The sequence below is a fragment of the Felis catus genome, chromosome C1 (assembly GCF_018350175.1).
Source record: "Felis catus isolate Fca126 chromosome C1, F.catus_Fca126_mat1.0, whole genome shotgun sequence".
Lineage (NCBI taxonomy): Eukaryota > Metazoa > Chordata > Mammalia > Carnivora > Felidae > Felis > Felis catus.
Window position 1 is genome coordinate 56,082,466 of NC_058375.1, and position 19,737 is coordinate 56,102,202.

A 19,737-nucleotide genomic window follows, 5' to 3' on the forward strand; every position below is an offset into this window, starting at 1 on the left:
ACTCAGACATAAAAAAGAATGAGATCTTGCCATTTGTGACAACATGGATAGACCTAGAGGGTAATATGCTAAGTGACATAAATCAGAAAAAGGTATGCAAATACCATAAATTTCCCTTATATGTGGAATATAAAAAACAGAGTAACAAACAAAAAAACCACAGACTCATAAATACGGAGAAGAAACTGGCGACTGCCAGAACGGAGGGAGGTAGGGAGTGGGCGAAACAGGTGAAGGTGATTAAGAGGTAAAAACTTCTAGTTATAAAACAAATAAGCCATGGAGTTAAAAGTACAGCATAGGGAATATTGTCAGTAATACTGTAATAACAATATGATGACAGAGGGTGACTATACTTATGGTAGTGAGCACAGCATAATGCATAGAATTGTTGAATCACTGAGGTGAACACCTGAAGCTAACACTATGTCAGCTACACTTCAATAAAAATAGTTGTTTTTTTTTTAAAAAGCTTATAGTCTAGAGGAAGGATAGACTAGAGACAATTAAATACACTAAAGATGAAAAGGAAAGAAGGCATGAAAGAACCTTTAAGGGTGAAGAAATGTTCTATATCAGGATTGTGATGATGGCTACGTGGTCTACATGTTTGTCAAAATTTACACTATATACTTAAAAACTTTGTTAATGTTTATATATTTTTGAGAGAGAGAGAGAGAGAAAGAGAGAGAGAGAGAGAGAGAGAGAGAGAGAGAGAGAGAGAGAGAACGAATGGGGGAGGGGTAGAGAGAGAGAGGGAGACAGAGAATCCGAAGCAGGCTCCAGGCTCTGAGCTGTCAGCACAGAGCCCTACGCGGGGCTCGAACTCACAGGCTGGGAGATCATGACCTGAGCTGATGTCGGACGCTTAACCGACTGAGCCACCCAGGAGCCCCACAGTCTATATACTTTAAATGGGTGCAGTTTATTTTAGGTAAATTATACGTCGATAAAGACGACTCTTAAAAAAAGAAAAATATATCAACCTACCTTATACATGCTCAGAACACTCAATTAGCCTGCAGTTGGGCAAAATCATCTCACACAAAGCCTATTTTATAATAAAGCGTTGAACAGCTCATGTAATTTACTGAATACTGTACTAAAAGTGAAAAGCAGAATGGCTGTCAGTGCATTTGCTGTTCACCCTCGTGATCATGTCCTTGTCTGGGAGCTGAGTGTGGCTGGTAGTCAGTGCCCAGCACCACGAGACAGTGCCTTAGCACACGGTGCCAACCTGGAAAAACAGCAAAATGCAAAGTACAGTTTCTCTTGAATGTGTATTGATTTTCCACCATTGTAAAGTCGAAAAGTTGTAAGTTGGAGACCGTCTACGCATGTGTAACACCCTTCTAGTATAGTGGGTACATGGTGGCAAAGACACTAAGGGCGAAGCTCACTCAGTTCTTTGAGAGTTAGATACCATCTTCTTTTACAAGATTTTTTCCTCCTGATCTTTCAAGAAATACCTGCTACTTAGAGAAAAATGTACAGCATTTATTAATGTGGATAATAGAGAACAGAAGTTAACACGTTGCTCTATTTCCTTCTACTATTTTCTCCGTGAGTTTTTTTTTAAGGAGCTGAAATCACATTCTATCATACAATTTTACAGTTTGCTCCTTTTCAGCAAAGGCATTTTCCTATGTGATCACGAAGTCTTCATAAGCATCATGTTTTAAAACGTTTATTTTGGCATAATTTCAGACTTAGAGAAAAGTTATAGGAATGGCAAAAATAATTCTCTTTCACCCAGATTTGGGTTACTCAAATGGGAACATTTTTACTGTTTATTTACTTTAATCCCTGCATTCTCTTCTCCAACAGAAAGCATGAGAGAGTAAGAGAGGTAGCCATGATGTTGCTTGGCCCTTAAATACTTCAGTATGTATTTTGTACAGATAAAGAGCTCTCTTACATAACCCGTTAGTCAAATCCGGAAACTAACATTAATATTGATATTACCCAATCTACAACTGTATTCAGATTTCAGCAGTTGTCCCGGTAGTGTCCTTTATGGCAAAAGAACACTCAAAATTCCACACTGCAGTTCAACTGTGTATCTTAGTTTCCTTTCATCGGAGATGGTTCCAGAGTCTGTGTTTGTATTTCATGCATGATACTGATTCTTTTGCGTAAAGACCAGCTATTTTATGAAACACCCTTCAGTTTAGGTTTATCAGCTCTTTCTTCCTGACTAGATTAAAATTATGCACTTTTGGACCACAGAAGTGAGTATGCATGATTTTTAATGATTTTGGCAGGATTCCATTTTATGTAAACATTCCCTCATCATGGAATTTGGGCTATTGTATAATTTTGCTGTAATTCCAAAATGAAGCTCTTTCTCTTTCTTCCTATCAACTACCTACTGGTTTGTCTCCATTAATTTCTACATTAATGATTAACTCAAAGTTAGAAGAATGATTCCAGGTTATTTCAAGAATATTTTAAGTGTTAATATATTTATTGCTTTTTTCTATAAAGCTCCTGTCAGTGTGCAGACCCATAACCGATAAAAGTGTCTACTCCACCTCAGGCTAACTTGGCCTTCCACACTGGCATGTTGTAAGATATAGGTTGATTTGGAAAGACAAAAAATATTGCAATGCTGTATTAGTAGACTTCATCTTTAAGGGATGGTTTACAAAGGGTGTTTGTTGTTCCTCTGATGACACTGAATAATTCATTTTCTCGTGTGTTCCTTCCTTCGTTCAGCTAATATTCCCTGAGTTGTCAGCTGCGTGCCAGTGTCCTTCTAGGTGATGACATCAAGCTCCAATGTAAAGAGATAAACATGATAATACAGATTGCACTAAGGGCCATGAAATACTCCAGTAATAAGTAACTGGAGGGGGTGCTCTGGGTGGGGACAGGAAAGAGCCTGGTACTTTGAGACAGACAGAACTGGTGTAGCCACAGCTGGGGAGCATAAGGGGAATGGGTCAGGCCTCAGTGTCCCTTGTTTCATCTCAAAGTGCTTACTACAGAATTGCATCAAAAGGTCTGTAAAACATTGTCCTTTACGAAAAACACGAAGCCATATTCTGCCCTATCCCAAACTCCCATCTCTCAGTGGCAAACCTTGCCCTTCTCCTTCCTGTCTGTGCTAGTCAGCAGTCTGAACGTCAGCATGTTGCAGTTTGCGAATAATGAAAGCTTGAAAATTCTGAAATGAGAGGAAACTTGCAAACCATCCTGATGTTGCTCAGCCTTGCAATTATCTGAACATCAAGGACTCATTAATGAATCAGGCTGTCTCAACATTAGATTAATGGTCACTTTCAATAATGAAAAGGGGGCAGATGACTGAGAAAGGTGTGTGTCTTCTCCTCCAAATAACAGGGGTGGTGGCTGCAGCCGTAGGCAAGGAGGGTAAGTATTCACAAAGAAAAGAAACCAGCCTGTGCTGTGGACTGAGACGGGGCCAGCAGGAATTCCCGCTCCCCAGGCTCACTACCTGCTCTGAGCTTCGTCAGAGTGTGTCAAGAGGCCAGACACAAGAGCAATCTCCCAGGAACTTATCCTGGGGGAAATATACCCCCCCCCCCCCCCCAGTAATGCCTACTTAGCACTTAGGACAGTTGGTTTCCATACATTGGGTGCAAAAAGCAAACAGATGGTACAGTGAAAAAATGGTTTTCTGGGGCAACTGGGTGGCTCAGTCAGTGAAGCATCCAACTTCAGCTCAGGTCATGGTCTCATGGTTTGTGCGTTTGAGCCCTGTGTGGGGCTCTGTGCTGACAGCTCAGAGCCTGGAGGCTGCTTCGGATTCTGTGTTTCCCTTTCTCCCTCATTCACGTGCTCTCTCTCAAAAATAAATAAATATTAAAAAAATGATTTTCTTATATAAAAATTGCACAAGATGAAATATTATACACAATAAATACACGTATGATCAATAATCATTAGAAACCTCTGTCAAATGTTGAAAAAAAAGGTTCACAATAATAACCTACAAGGTATGTGTACACTCTTCCCTTTCCCATCCTTCTTTTAAGGACACACAGCCCCAAGTAGGCAATGAATCTGATGTAGAAGTAACAAACACCCTCTTAACAATGCCATGGCCTCAAATACTGAAGTGTGTCTCAGGATTCCTGAGAGCAGGGAAAGGAAAAACAACAACTATTAAACTATTAATACCATTACTAATAAAAATACTGTGATTGTATCCTCCACTTGGGGGATGAAAATCTAGAACAATAGAGATGATAAACATTCACCCAGGGACATGAACTACCACTTGGTGAACAAAAGATAGTAGATGAGATTTTTATTATGAAGGCTCTAATTATAGAAGACACAACAGAAGCTAAATAATTGGGTCAGATCTGGTAATTAATTAAAAGCAGTTGAGTAATTAACAAAGGATTAGTAAAAGCGTCAGGACAAAATCATCTCTTAACAAAAGCTGAAATACATGGGAAGGTGTTTATATTTTGGCTATTACCCTTCTGTTTTGCATTTTGGTTTTAAAAATATACAAAAAGTATAGGAAGTAGTAGGGAAGTAAGTCTTACTTTGTTAGGCTAACTGTGACTGAAAGCTACTTTCTGGCAGGTGCTAGTAGCAAGTGTAAGTGAACTGAGGCAAGTAATTTAAACCAGCAGGGCTAACTCAAAAGATTCCAATGTAGGCAATGGTGAGCTGCAGTTTCTAAGTTAGGATCACCAATATGTATCTAGTTGGTTGTTGAAAATTTCTATTTTCTGGTTGTTTTTGTCTCTACCACAACTTCAAGGGATAAAAGGAGGCTCAATCCTTAGCATTGGTAATTAGCATTAGTCACGAGACCTGGCAAAAAAAAAAAAAAAAAAGTGCCCACTGTAGTTTAATAGGTGTAAGCCTTAAACCTGGTAACATTTTAACTATTTTACGCTTTATAGATACAAAACAAGTATTTGAACCTAGGTTTAGAATAATTGTTTGAAGGCAGAAGAAAAAAACAACCAAAAAAACCCCAAAAAGTTTTACAGACCAGGCCCCTTTCCCTATCCTGACTCATCACAGGCTGACAATTTCTTTCCAGACTGTAGAACAATAAGGATGCCTCAGATGGCTCGTTTTATGCAATTCTCCAATTCTCCTCCAGGGGGCGAAGTTGGCCAGCATTTCACTGAAACAAGGAAATTCCTTTCAAACGGGATTTTTTTGCAAAGCGCTAGTTAGATATTCAAGTACAAAATGGGCCTTTTCCCCTCCTCCTGCTTCTTGTCAATACATTTAATTCTCACTGATTAACAAGCACTCCAGCCCTTTTGTGCAATGAGGGAAGGGACATGATTAAGGCAGCGAGCAGGAACACTTTATCAGCATAGTGCTGTAGGTTGGCAGGTCTACTCTCCTAAAACTTGAGATCAGGGTTATGGTTTTGCCAAAGCTGATACAGTTTCAAGGATATTACTTTTTTTTTTTTTTTTTAGGAGAATTTTCCACTGCGCCTCACACAGGGTTCCCTTTGCAGGGCCTCCTTCTGTGCAACCACAAAGCCACTGGAGGCCTGAGAGCACCCGCCCTGCTTTCCTGGAGGAATGGTGGGACCTTGCCACCTCCTGAGGGTGTCTGGTGGCCAGGAAGGAGCCCAGACAGCAATTCCTCACTGGCCTTCCTTCCCTTCACAGAAAGGGTTACGTGCTCCCAGTGGGAACTCAGATAAAGCCACAAAAGAGGTCTCACACAGGGCATAACCTGTTCTCAAAGTTGAAGCAAACTGTAGGTTTAGTCTCTTGGTGATGGCATAACAGGGCAGAAGGAAAGACCCTGAGTGTGTGCCAGTTCTCCCTGGCCTAGGAACAGATCTAGTTTTTGTGGACTCTGAGCCTTATTCGATTTGGGGGCCTCTTTACCAGAAGAATATAAAATTAGGAATGGCACGTTAGCTATAGGGTCTCAGAAGGGGTCCCCAGTGGTGAAAGACCCTGAAACTCAGGCATCATAACTGTCATTAGCTCTGTGGCCAGCACTGCTGGCTGAGGAGTGACTGTGTTGGCAAGAGGCTCCTGCAAGCCTTGTCCACAAAATGGCAATGGGTGATTTCTGTATGGTCACATGGCTCAGTTCCCACCTCAGGGAGTGGACTAAGAGGCTGGGAAAGAGAGTGCAAGGTGGTCAGCGGCCAAAAGTGTCCCCATTGGTTCTGCTCCTTCTTCACCCTGCCCCAGGCACATCGCAGGTGCTCAATAAACACCTCCCAACCAAACAACAGAAGTGGCCCCACTGCTTCCCCACCTACCCGTCCCACCCTGAAGGCTGTACTGCCTCCCCTTTTCTCTAGCTCACCAGCCAGGTTTTAAGCTTCTAGGTAAAGGAAGTACTCCTGAACAGTCTATCTGCGGAGGTGGGTAAGTCAAACCCAACATAAGAGCGGGTTTCTGCTTCCCTGGGCAATTCATTCACCAAAGATGTACAGGCATGAGTTACCTAAACTTCAAAATCAGTCCAACAAATCATGATGCCGCTTCATTCTATACAAACCCTGTACTTGGCACAGCATGGGCACCTGGTAAGATGCAAGGAGTCCGGAGCTCTACTGGCTCCGGAGTGCCCACTGCCCCAGGGGGATCCTAGGAAGGAAGTGTTCCACGGGATTCCTGTTAGAGGGAATGAACCTCCTTAATCAGGAATCCGAGCTCCACCACTGGCCAGCTCTCCAACCCTGCCTGACCAAGCTTCTGCCCTTGTTTTGGGTCATCCCGTTGGCTCAGGCCCTGCCTTCTCCCCCTCCTCCTGATGGGAAGGTCAGGTCTCCTTTTGAGACCTCCTTGGGCTCCACAAAGGTTCCAACTATGCCAGTCCTATTGACAACAGAAAAGAAACTGATGTGAATTTAAAGCACCTCACCAAATATAGCTATGTTTGCATATTTTCACAGTCCCTGTAAAAATAATCTATAAACTTCTCCCAATCTAGTGGCAAAATCACTTATTCAAATCTTAACAAGGAAATGAGAGGAGGTCTAAAGATATGACAAGTTGTTTAGTTAATGTAGCTTGCTTTTGTATATGCTACAGCCTGGTATTTATAAGCAAACCTGCTCCTAAATGTTCTTGTTCTTTCTTGAATAAAACAGTGAGAACTTCTTACATATAAAAGTGTCTCCATGAAGCCATTTATCACAAGGAAAAAGAAATGTTCTGCAAAATAAAGGTAGTATCGTGATGTGAAGATAGTGGCCACCATTATTTGGGTGCTTACTGTGTACTAAACATTTCACGTGGATTATTTCACTTAATTCTCTCAATAACCCTGTGCAGTGTTATCCTCATTGTACTGATGCAGAAGTTGAGGCTTCAAGAGTAAGTGACTTGCCTGAGGTCGCACGTTGCCCAAGGTATTTAGTATTTGGACAGGCTGAGCTTTATTTTTAGCCCTTGGGGCATGCTGCCTGTGCAACCAAAAAAAGTCACTTTGTACATGACAAAGAACTAATGAGATTTGCAAGCTACTTTTTCAAAGCAGGTGGTCGCACACATTTTGATTTTTTCTCAAATTCCTGTTTGATCCAAAAAAGAAAAAATTGCTGGAGAATTGGGCTTCTTCTTTCAAGGCTATAAGGATTTTTAAGAAATCATTGCAACAGTCAAAAGCAAATAATGGTAACACCTACCATTTATTGAACGTATACTATGTGATAGGCTGCTGTGCTGAATTCATTATATGCAATGCTTTCCTCAATGCAGCTATCTCATGAGGCAACTGGCATTATCCTCATTTAACAAATGAGGAAACTGAGGCTCAGAGACCCTGCCCAAAGTATCTCAAAAGCTAAGGAAAGGTCTGGACTCTGGTCTACCTGTCTACACAATGCACCTCCCTGCTGTAAAACGCACACAAATAAAAAGAATGTTTTAGTTGACAGCCTGTTAGCTATTTCATACATCTAGATATGTGAATGGCCAAATGGAAAGCGCTGTATCCTTGGAGGCCGAGAGAAGAACACAGGTGAGAAGTGGTCGGGGGGTTCAGTTCTGCCCTGTCAGCCTCTGTCTCCAACATCATCTGGGGTTTGAAGGAGGACACAGAGCAGGGGATGGAGGAGAAGGGAGCTAGATCCTACCACCTTTATAAACAGCCAGAAAAACTAACAGGAGGGCATAAGGCAGGTTCACATCTGGATACACGTTGAGTCTTGCTGGGGGAACCAGTCCAATGATGGAATTGCCCAAAATGCACTTAATACATTCTTAGGCCATCATCCCCAAAGCGACTCCAACTCTGACTCGAGTGTCCTGCTAGCATGTGTCACTTGCTCATCTGACACTCTGCCTTTACCAGGAGGTGGGGGACCTAAACACAGAGTGACCTACCTACCATCACAGTGGCCCAACTTGCACATGACAAAAGAGGGCACCTTGCCAGAGAGGCCAAGTTCACAATGCTGGGGCTGGAGAAGGCAGAAAAATCTGCTGACTCCAAAGGATGCTGAAGCATAAAAGAAAAACTGCAAAAAACAAAACAAACAAACAAACAAACAAAAGGGAAGGGGTGGTCTTTGCAGGACAGTAGGGCATATTCTGTAGTCTTGATTTTTCAAGGTTCATAAACTATGGACGGAGCCTTGATTAGAAATCCCCATGAAGCATGGCCCCCATCAGCCCTCAGAACAAGAAAAACTATGTTAGGGTCATGAGCATGGGAGACGGTGATTGAGCATGGAGTTTCCAAATACTAGCTTTCTCTTGCGGTTGTAACAAGTGCACTTTGGTGTGGAGACAAGGTCAAAGGCTTCCCTGTGGTCTTAGAGGCAGGGTGCTGGTAAAAGCCTGGCTGCCATTGGAATCTCTGCCGCCCAGGCCGATTTCCTCAAACTGGGAGTCACACACACACTTCTGACACCCATTAAAGGGAATGTAGCTGGGAGCTGGGCCTGGCTTTGTGGGAGCAGCATCCTTCCAGCAACTTCACGTTATCTGAAAATTGGAAGAAGACATTTGGGAGAAGAGGAGGAGGTGGGGGGCTCCCCATGCTCGCTCAAGTTTCAAGAACAGGACGGAGAGTCGCTTTTAGGGGCACTGAAGAGGAGTTCCTTGCAGTAGCCAGGGGTTAACAGTTAATCTTACAAGATGCTAAAGTGGAAGTTTCCACTCCAGCATCAAGATTCAACAGATGGGAAATTCCAAAGCAAGGGGCCAGACCATTATGTGGAAATTTCTAGGAAGCTGACTTAGCTGGCTCAAAGATCCATAAGGAGGATATATAAACAGGTTCAGGGCAGTGGAAAGGGATGAGGATTTTGTGAGGCAGATTCCTTGGAAATTCTCTGATTCCCACCCTCCCCAAGATGGCTTGGGTGGAGGGAGCTGGCCTTTCATTTCAAGCCTAGAGAAAAGGGTTTCAAAGGCAATGTCTGGAAGGCTTGATATGGGTCTCCTAGAGTTTGGGGACTGGTATGTGACTTCTGCCTGAGGAACCAAAATATGAGGGGGTTACTAAGGAGGCCTAAGGTGGGAGAATGGAAGGCTGTGTCAGGGAAAGTGACTGCTCACCCCCTACCTCTGGGGGGTTGAAGGAGTATGAACTCTGGGCTCCAGGAATGCCAGCTTCGGTCTCCTTAAAACAGGTTCTACCCAACGGCCTTCATTCAGCCTGACGGTGAGAGGACCCCAAAGACAGAACGTGAATGGAAACGAGAAGTTGCTGGCTGATGGTCACAGCCAGCAGAAGGAGACATACTGCCTGAGTGCTGGAAAGTTCCAGCAGGGGGGCCTTGAGAAAGCCACGGAAGCAGCCAGGAGAGAAAGAGTCCATTTATCCATCAGCCAGGCTCAGAGGACCCAGCGCCAGGCGTGACAATGGCAGTCGGGTAAGAATCTTCCGGGGCGCCTGGGTGGCGCAGTCGGTTAAGCGTCCGACTTCAGCCAGGTCACGATCTCGCGGTCCGGGAGTTCGAGCCCCGCGTCAGGCTCTGGGCTGATGGCTCGGAGCCTGGAGCCTGTTTCCGATTCTGTGTCTCCCTCTCTCTCTGCCCCTCCCCTGTTCATGCTCTGTCTCTCTCTGTCTCAAAAATAAATAAATGTTAAAAAAAAAAAAAAAAAAAAAAAGAATCTTCCTCTCTTCCTCCCTCTCTCCCTACTTCACCTGGGGAAGCCTGAAGCGGTGGGCAGCTGGGGAGACCCATACTGGCAAGATGGCGGGGGAGGGGTGGGTCTTCTCTTGAGTGAATACTGACTGCTGATTGACCATACATTGAGCATTTCCAATTTCCAAAGCAAATGTGCATGTGTGGTATGTGTGTGTGTTACTTACAGGGGCTATAGGACTTTTTATTGGCAAAGAAAAACCAGAGAAGTCATAGGCTTAAGTTTTTAAAGTAAAATGGAGAAAAGACACACCTCACTGAATAAACAGACAATATAGCCACGTCTTAATCAGGTCTCGGATGCCACGTGTGAAATGTCTAATTACAGCTAACCTTTGCTAAGCACAGACTATGTGCCAGGCACGAGACCAAGGACTTTACAGGTATTACCTCATTCAGTCCCCCTAACAACTCCAAGAGGCAAGTGTTATTATCCCCTTTGACCACTAAGGAACCTGTGGTTCAGAGAGGTTGGGTGACTTTCCTAGGGTCACACAGGTTGGTAAGCAAAGTAGTAGCCTGGACTCAACCTCAAGTCTGACATCTAATCCTGAACCTTTTTTATCCTTGCAGATGAGTGGTTTTCAGCAGACAGTGGTGACTGAAGTAGGGCAGGAACATGGGTCCTGCCCACCCTTCCCTCTTGGGAGTCCCTAAGCTAGATAACCAAAGAGCAGAGCTTGTAACCACGGAATTGCATGATCTTAGTGGCCTCTTCCAACTCTGGGATTCTATGATTCTATCATCTGTGGGGAGAAAGGTAGAGAGAGGTGGACCCACAGCAGCAGATACAGGGAAGACAGAAAAGATGGAGTTTATATTCTGTATTCTCACAGTGGCAGAGAGAAGGAGCTGGTTCTTGTACGTGTTACTATAGACCTGAGGTTTGCAGAATTATAGTCATGTGTATAAATAACTAGTTCAGATAATGCACATAAAGCACGTAGCACAGAACCTGGCACCAGAGTAAGCATTTAGGTAAATGGCAGCTATGGTTGTAAAAAGTTTACATATATGCCTAAAAACCTCAACACGCAATTTAATGCAACATACTCAGCCACTGACATCACTGTGTCTGTTCCATAGGGAACTATGTTTATCAGGGACACTAAACTTTATTAGCTGAGCCAAGACAAGAAATGGATGCATAAGATTAAGCTAGCCAAATATAAAACAATTTAAGTACGTGTGAAGCAATGGCTCTTAAACGGTAGGGGCCATGGAATCCTAAGAGAAAACAATGGAAGCATACTCCCTTTTTCCAGTAAAAAAGTGCATACACACAATTTTGCAAATTATTATAGAAGCTCATTCATTTTTTTCATTCAATGGGTTACAGGTCTACTGAAGCCTATTTACTGTGTCCAGGTTAATAATCACTCCTATAGATTCTGGGGATGCGGTAGGAGATCCTCAGGCCCAAAGCTGCCTACCCGACCCCACAGTGGGATCACCCATCCTTGACCTCTCCATATGCTGTTACTAGTCTTGATCATGATACCAAACCTGGAATAGATAGCCGATGAAACTGAAGCTGAATCTAATTTTAAACCTTTCCAGTTTAGTGGACACCCCTCCCTGCGCCCCCATTAAGAATTTCTAAATCAGTGGACTCTGGTACCTAAAAATTTTATCTGCTTGGCACTCCCTTCCTTCCTTCTACTGGTAACAAAATTCTTCCTTTTTTCATAGGGATTGCATTCCATGAAATGGGATTCACCCTCTCTCAAGGGCCACAGAAACAAACCTTGCCCAAATAGATACTGCTACTGTCTTCTGTGTGCTTCTAACCAAGTTGATTCAGGCAAAGAATCCAAACTGGGCCCGTTAAGATCCCTCCTTGGTCCTACTGCTAGAAAAATGGCAAAAGAAGCAACCCCTTTTCACTGAGATCTATAGCTGTGAGGATGATGGAAATGTAACATTGATGGCCACCTCTGGCACATGGTGAGGGAAGAGCTTGCCTGTGAATGAAGTTGACAGAGTTGAGCAGAGCCAAAAAATGGAGAGAGTGAAAGATAATGGCCTAATGATACCTTTTGAACCCCTGGACACAGCTATACCAGAAGCCCATTCCAATACAGACATCTTAATCACGTAAGTCAAGAAACTAGTGGGGCTCCTGGGTAGCTTAGTCAGTTAAGTGTCTGACTTCGGCTCAGGTCATGATCTCACAGCTCGTGAGTTCGAGACCCACGTCAGGCTCTGTGCTGACAGCTCAGAGCCTGGAGCCTCCTTCGGATTCTGTGTCTCCCTCTCTCTCCTCCGTTCATGCTCTCTGTCTCTCTCTGTCTCAAAAATAAATAAACATTAAAAAAAATTAAAAAAAAAAGAAACTAGTTTCAGTTGGATTTCTGTTACTTGCAAACAAAACAATAATAATAATAATAATAAAAATATTTATTATTTGTAAAACAAATTGGATGGTGAATGGAAGACAGTTTTACAAATGCTGCCTGTCGTGGTAGCTGTTTGGGGAAGCTCTAGGTGAGCAGGCTGAGAAGGTGGTGGCCTTGGACCAGGAAGAGCCCTGCGCCAAACTGTCAGCAGATGACTTGGTCCTCCTCCCCCTCTTCCGGCCCTCGTGCAGACCTCCCACCACTCCACCCTTCCTTGGGCAGCTGGGCGCCCTCTGGCCCTTTCCTGTGCCTCCCACTAATGGTTGCTCTACCTTTCCCATCTCCTCTCATCCAATCAAAGCAGTTCACACTTCTACAGGACCTGTTACGTGACACTGACAGGCTGTCCATGGTTGACAGCAGTTTAATCAAGTATTTCTTCTTTCAGGGATGAGCACATTTTAACCGGGTATTTTGAAGAGGACAAAAAACCCAAAGGGCTCATTCACTAATTGTGGAATAGGCCCTAATGATGGTACAGATGCAACTGAACAGGGGGCTCTTCTCGTAAATCTCAAATAATTCCATGTAAAGCAGTTAGCAGTGCCTGGCTCACACAGCACTCAAAAAAAAAAAAAAAAAAAAAAAAAAAAAAGAAAAGAAAACCCCAGTACACACTAATATGACTTATTGCTGCTGTTATTATGTATCCTCCCATGGCTACCACGCAACTACTCACTGCCTATTCCTCCATCACTACCACGACCACCCCTACCACGAAGGTAACTTCCCCTTTCTTAACCTTGGCTAGCCTCAGATCCATAACCAGTTAATGCACTTTAATTATTTTTTATGGTTTATAAAACACTTGCACATACATCCTCCTTTTAGATCTTCTGGCAGGCCTCAAGTTAAACATCATTCCCATTTTACAGAGGGAGAAACTGAAGCTCAACGAGGTTGAGTTCATAAGGTCCCACAGCCAGCAGCAGAAGAGTCAGGGCACAGACCCAGGTCTCATATAAATTTCTTATTCTTTCCATAACAAGTGGTTGCCAACTTGCACACAGCAATCGCATGCAAATCATCTGAGCACTTTAAGATTCTGGGAGTCTACCCCAGACCTAATGAATGGGGAGGGCGCAGGAGAAGGGACCGTGTGCTTGTGTTTCAACAGGTGTCTCATGTGATCCTGATGAGCTGCTGACAGACAACCAACTGTAGTGTCCATGCTGCCTCCTGCTATATACTAAGTACCTATACTAAGGTATACCTGCTATGCTAGGACTAAGTACCTGCTATACTCTCAGTATACACCTCTGTGGTGCAAGGAAAGTATAGGTAGCCGTCTGCTCTCTAAAGTCCGTTTTCTACCACTGTATAACAGTTATCTCACGGCAATCATGTCTAGGTTCAAAGACATCACTGACAAAGCAATGGAAGAAGGAAGACTAGCCAAGGTGAAGGGAGTGAACCACAGAGCACAGGGTTTGGCTTTGAAATAGTTCAGGGCAGGGCAGATCCCAGATGGCAGGAATAGGCGGGGAGGCCATATTGTGGAGAAGGGAATATTCCAGTGGGACCTTCAGAATGGGAAGGGTTTCCAAGTGGAGAAGGGGTGAGCAGCATGAAGTATCCTCCAGAGAAATGGTAATGGGACCAGCATGGCTGGAATAAAGGAAATAGTGAGAGGCGAGCAGGAAAGGATGTAGCCAGGTGATGGATATGGAGAAGCCAGAGAGAGGAGTCGAGGCTGGTGCTGTGGGTGACCTGGGGCACTGACAGTTACTGAGCAAAGCAGGGACAGCCTGAAAGATGAGCCAAAGGATGACCAGTGCGGCAGTGTAGAGTGGAGGGAAGGTCAGAGAGTGGGCAGTCCGACACTGGCAAGAACACCTCGAAACCTGCTGAACTGAGATGCCAGCTGGCAGTGCCAGGGCCTGTCAAGCAGAATGGGGACAGAGGATGGCAGGCTATGGGATAGGCATGGATCGGAGTCCTCACTCCATGCCCTTCTCTTTCCCTGTGACTCAGAAGCCCTGTATGGCAGGACTATAAAAATGGCCACAATCCTTCCCCTCTCTTTATCCATGCTGCCTGCAGTACAGTTCTGTAGCTCCTGTACTAAGGGGTAGACTCTGGAGCCTCGTGATTCCAGGCCAGCCATACAGCTCACTTTGGCCGACAGAATGTGATGGAAACAACGCTGTGCCACAGCTGAGCCTCAACCTCAAGACGTTCCCACTTTGTCTCGGTCAACCCTGATCAACCCCATGCGAACATGCTCAGGGTAGCCTGGAGGATGGTGAGACCCATGCCTTAACCATCGTGGACCTGTAGCTGACTTCAGACAGGAGTGGTCCCACTGGAAACCAGAAGAATCACACAGCAAAGCCCAGCCCAAACTGCCAACCCACAACATTGCAGGATAAGGAAATGATTGTTATTTGGAGTCGGGAAATTTCGGCTCGAATTTCTGGCAGTATATTTTGGAGTGGTTTCTTACGCAGCAAAAGCTAACTGCTACGCACTGCAAATAAGAATATCACCACAGTATTAGGGAGTCAGGCCACATGAAGCCCCAGAAGATTTTTCACTTAAAAAGTATATTATTTGCCTAACTCTAAAGTCAGTTTTCTACCAATGCATAACTATTCTCTCACAACAATCACATTTAGGTTCAAAGAGAGGAGAAGAAACCTCCAGCAGTAAGAAAGCTAATACGTTGTAGCTGTAAGCCAATTTTCATTACAACACACTGCAAGGGACTGTCTGAATTCCTTGGCTGAAATAACACTTTGTTGTTTTGGATACTGCTTGAAACAAGCAGACCATCAACAAGGGCCTGGAAATAGTTTCATTACCAAAAAAAAAAGAAAGAAAGAAAATTTAACAGTATTTGGCATATAATCATAGATCTTTTCCCTGACCATGTTCTTAGCAAAGGAATGTGGATTGATCTGCTTTTTTTTAAGGCATGGAAACATCTTAAATCCTTTCAGAGAGGAAATTTTAAAAAGTGTGAATAAATAGACATCTAATCATAGTCCTGGTAGGGATGTATCTAACTTAGAAGTGTGAATATCATTTCAAAAATAATGTCAAAGAGTCACATTGTTTTAAAAATGAAAGAGAACTCACCAGAAAGACTTCCCGTGGCCCACCGTTTTCAGGTTGAAAGTGGTAGAATGAATCTGAAATAGAATTAAGCAAACATTCCATAAGTAAATCACACTTGCAAAGGGTGTGCTTTCAGTCCCAAGTGACCGCCATGATGTTGAGTATTTATTCTTTTAGTTAAAGATTAGCAAAGCTTTTTCTGGCTCCTGATGGAATAGGGAGAGTTTTTTGCCTACATATTTCAACTTCCTGAATAGAGAGCCTTCTCTCTTCTACTTCAGGGAGCGCTGAAAGTCTGAAGCCAGTATAACTATAAATGGTAGTGTTTTCATCCAAACCCCTTCAAGTCAGCGGAAGCCTCTATGGTTGTTGCTCTTGCCTTGGTCCCTCAACCCCTTCTGCTAGGACCAAGCCACAGCTCCCTGCAAGGAACCAATTAAAAAATGGACAGTCCAGCACAACCTCCAGGACAATGGGGAAGAGTGTACAAGGCTTCCCAATAGATCACAAATAAGCACAAATTTTTGTTTTATTGATAAGGATGAGCCCAAGGCAGTCCTGCTCAACAGAAATAGAACATGAGCTATATATATATAATTTTCTATTTTCTAGTAGTTACACTAAACAGGCAAAAAGAAATGGATGAAATTTTAATATGTGTAACTGAATTTATTCAGAATATTATCATTTTACCATGTAACCAATAGAAAAATTACTAATGAGACATTTCACATTCTTTTCGTCACACTAAATCTTTAAGACCCAGCACGTCACAACTAGACTAGCCACATTTCAAGTAGTCAACAGCCACGATGGCGAGTAGCCACATCAGACACAGAGGGAATCCACTTTTGGCCTTCAGGTACTGGTAAATCAAGTCAAATGCATGAAGAGATTTTATTCATCTATTTTTCTCCTCTTAGTAATCCATCATCACCCCATTTGTGATGTCATTTTACTGGAAATAATCACGTAATAATAGCAAATATTTATATAGCACTTAACTATGTGCCAGGAACTGTTCTTGGCATCTGACTTCAATTAACACTCACAATAACCTTATGAGATAAGCATATTATCATTCCCATTTTGTAATAAGGAAACTGAGACTTGGGAGAGGTTAAGTAACATACTCAAGGTTATACGTTGGTGACAGAGCTGGGATTCTAATCCATGTAGAGGTCTGCCTCCAGATCCCATGTCCTTTAGCCACTAGACTCTCACCTAAATGTGAATGGCTCAAGATAAGATAATTACTTTCAGTTTTAGTTATAACCACCAAGTGATCCAAGGCTGCTGTCACGATACATGGTCAGATAATAGCAGTGACGGCAGATGGAGGAGCTACGGGATGTGCTAGCAAATTAAAATAAAAACAACATGGAGGAGGAGCAAAATCACCACAGGCAGGCCTGGGTCTGACCGGGATGCAGCAGGAGGTTAACGGTGTCGGGGTTGGGGGGGGTAGGTGTCGGTCGTTCGAAAATTGTCTTCACAATTTTTCTGAGGGAAGGGTCTATCACTTCCATCAGATTCTCAAAGGGGTCTATAAGATAGGCACCTCTATATCTGTCCTAGCTGGGTGGAGAGGAAGACCAGAAGAATCAGGTAGAAAGGAATTCAGAAAACATATCCTTTTAAATTGATTAATCCGTGGTCCCCAAAGAAGTCACACCTAGTGAGAAAAATAAGATCCACACGTGTGAACTCCACGCCCATTTAGTAGGAAAGGAGGTTGGTCAGGGACACTGTTCAGAATCAGCAGGCCTTGGACTGAGGCCACTGTGGGATGCTGAGCCCCGAACCTGCTGAAAGTCCTTCAGTGGCTTCCTCTAGGTTGTAGGAGCAAATCCAAGTTCCTTAGCCCAGTCTCAAAAGCTGCAGTGGTCTCATGCCTGACCTCTTCCCGGGCACTCAGATATCTTGTCTTTTAGCTACACAGACCTATTTACAGGTCCCTACGTGCCACACACTCACCCCTCTGTGCCTTTGCAGATTCTGTTCTTTCTGTCAAACACATCCTTTCCCTATCGTATCAGCCTACCTGTAGGCATCAGTTCCAAAGTCATCTCCTCTGGGAAGCCTTTGTGAACTCCTTTGGCTGCCATAGGGACAGCTTTCTCTCTCTGCAGTAACAGTAGTATTCATTCAATTCAGTTGAGAATTATGTACTACTACGGATAATAACAAAAGCTGGTATTTATGGAGTCATGTGCCAGGCACTGTTCCAAGTGCTTTGCATGTTCCTCTAATCTACTCAGTAACCATACAGGGTAGGTCCTTTTATTACTCCATTTAGCAGGTGAGCAAACTGAGGCATAGAAGTCAGCAGCCTAAGGTTATCCAGCTTGTAAGTGCAAGAGCCAGAGTGTGAATAAAAACACACTGGGATAAAAAGTCTCCAAATATGTTCTTTAGCACAGCAAGCTTTCACTTCATCTTTTAAATCCAGCCAGTGCTGAGGGGATATGTTTTAAATCCAGCCTATGCTTGTTCACTAGGAGAGGGAACAGACACAACTCAGAGCTTGGCCAACTCGATCATACCTCCAACAAGATCATCAGCTTCCCTTAACTTTGCACGTGGATCTAAGTAATAACATGCCCTCTGAAAGCCTTGGCTGACCATTATAAAGGAATGACAGAAAAGACCCTTTCCTTTAAAAGATGCAATATTCGGGGCGCGTGGGTGGCTCAGCTGGTTAAGCATCCAACTTCAGCTCAGGTCATGATCTCGAGGTTCATGAGCTCGAGCCCCACATGTCAGGCTGTGAGCTGACAGTGGAGGGTCTGCTTGGATTCTCTCTCTTCTTCTCTCTCTGCCCTCCCTGCCCCCCCCCCCACTTTTGTTTGCTCTCTCTCTCAAAAATTTTTTTAATAAAAGCAATATTCAAGTTAAAAAAGTACACAAAGCCCTATTTTTTTTTTGGATTTACTTGGCTTCAAATAACTCAGTGAGTATATTCCAAATATTTTTAAAATAAAAGTCTGTTGAAAATCTCCTTTTGTTGTCCAGTCATGGCTTTGTCATTCTTTACCCTTCAGTTCCACAGTATGGAACTGTTCAGTTTCTTTCCAGCACTATCTAAACTCTCCTTGGATGAATATAAAAAGTGACCTTGTAGGAGGACACTCTCCCCTTTCTCTACCAGTGGGAAAGACAAGAGTTTCAAGATCTGGGACATACACAGACTTCTAGGGAGAGAAAGAGCTCTTTGTAGCTCACGTCAGAGATTGCATCAGGACAGTGGCCCAGCCTACCACTCACCAATAAACGCAATTAGCCATCAGAGCCCCTCTTCCCACTGCATCCAGAATGTAAAAGAAACCACCAACTTCCCATGTATATGGACGTCAACATTATCTCAGTTATTAACAATCAAATTATAACAACCAATTGTGTTTTGACTCTTCCTACCTCATCTCCTTCTACAATAAACATTAATCTAATTGTTATTGAGAAGTTTACTGAATGCAAATTATGTGCCAGGCATGGTTGTACCTGCTGGAGATATAGCAGTAAATGAGGTAAACAAGGCTCCTGATATAGGGGCCCTCCCACTGTAATGGAAGACAGAAAATAAACAAGTACACAAAGAAGTAAGTAAGATAACTTCAAATAGTGACAAGTTCTACAAATTTTTCCATATAAGCATGGAGTGATGCGACCTACTGAAGAATTTAACAATGTCTCTCTGGCAGCTGCATGGAGGAGTCTGGAAGAGGCAACAGTGGATGGATGGATCAGTGGTGACCAGTATGAGGCCATTCAATTGTTTAAGTGAGAAATGATGGTACCTTGGGCACAGGATGGTAGCCGTTGAGATGGAGAGAAGTGAATGGATTCAGGATAGGTTCTGGAAGTAAAACAATTAAGACCTGCTGCTGAAGTGGTTGTGGGAGAGGAGAGAGAGGAACGGGTCTAGAGGACACCTAGGTTTTGGCTCAAGCAACTGGGTCAGTGGTGTCTTCTTTAGGGGAGAAACAGGTTGTGTGAGGAAAATCAAGAGTTCTAATTTGAAAAAAAAAAAAAAAAGAATTGATTTGATTGACCTTGTTAACTTTGAGCTACCCAAGTGGAGATGTCAAGAAAGCATCAAGAAGTCTTGAACTGTTGCTGTCCACTACAATAGCTGCTAGCACATGTGGGAATTTAAAGACTCATAAGCCATATTTCAAGTAATCAAGTAGACAAAGT

At 43.4% G+C, this 19,737-nt stretch overlaps 1 protein-coding gene across 2 annotated transcripts in view; it reads right to left on the minus strand.

Annotated features, from left to right (window-relative positions):
* GNG12 (G protein subunit gamma 12) overlaps window positions 1-19,737 on the minus strand; it is a 127,836-nt gene that overhangs the window by 62,401 nt on the left and 45,698 nt on the right. For both annotated transcript variants that reach the window (XM_045035996.1, XM_019837214.3), the window contains exon 2: window positions 15,562-15,614. The gene's annotated coding sequence lies outside the window, so the exon portion shown is untranslated. The remainder of the gene's footprint in view (window positions 1-15,561; window positions 15,615-19,737) is intronic.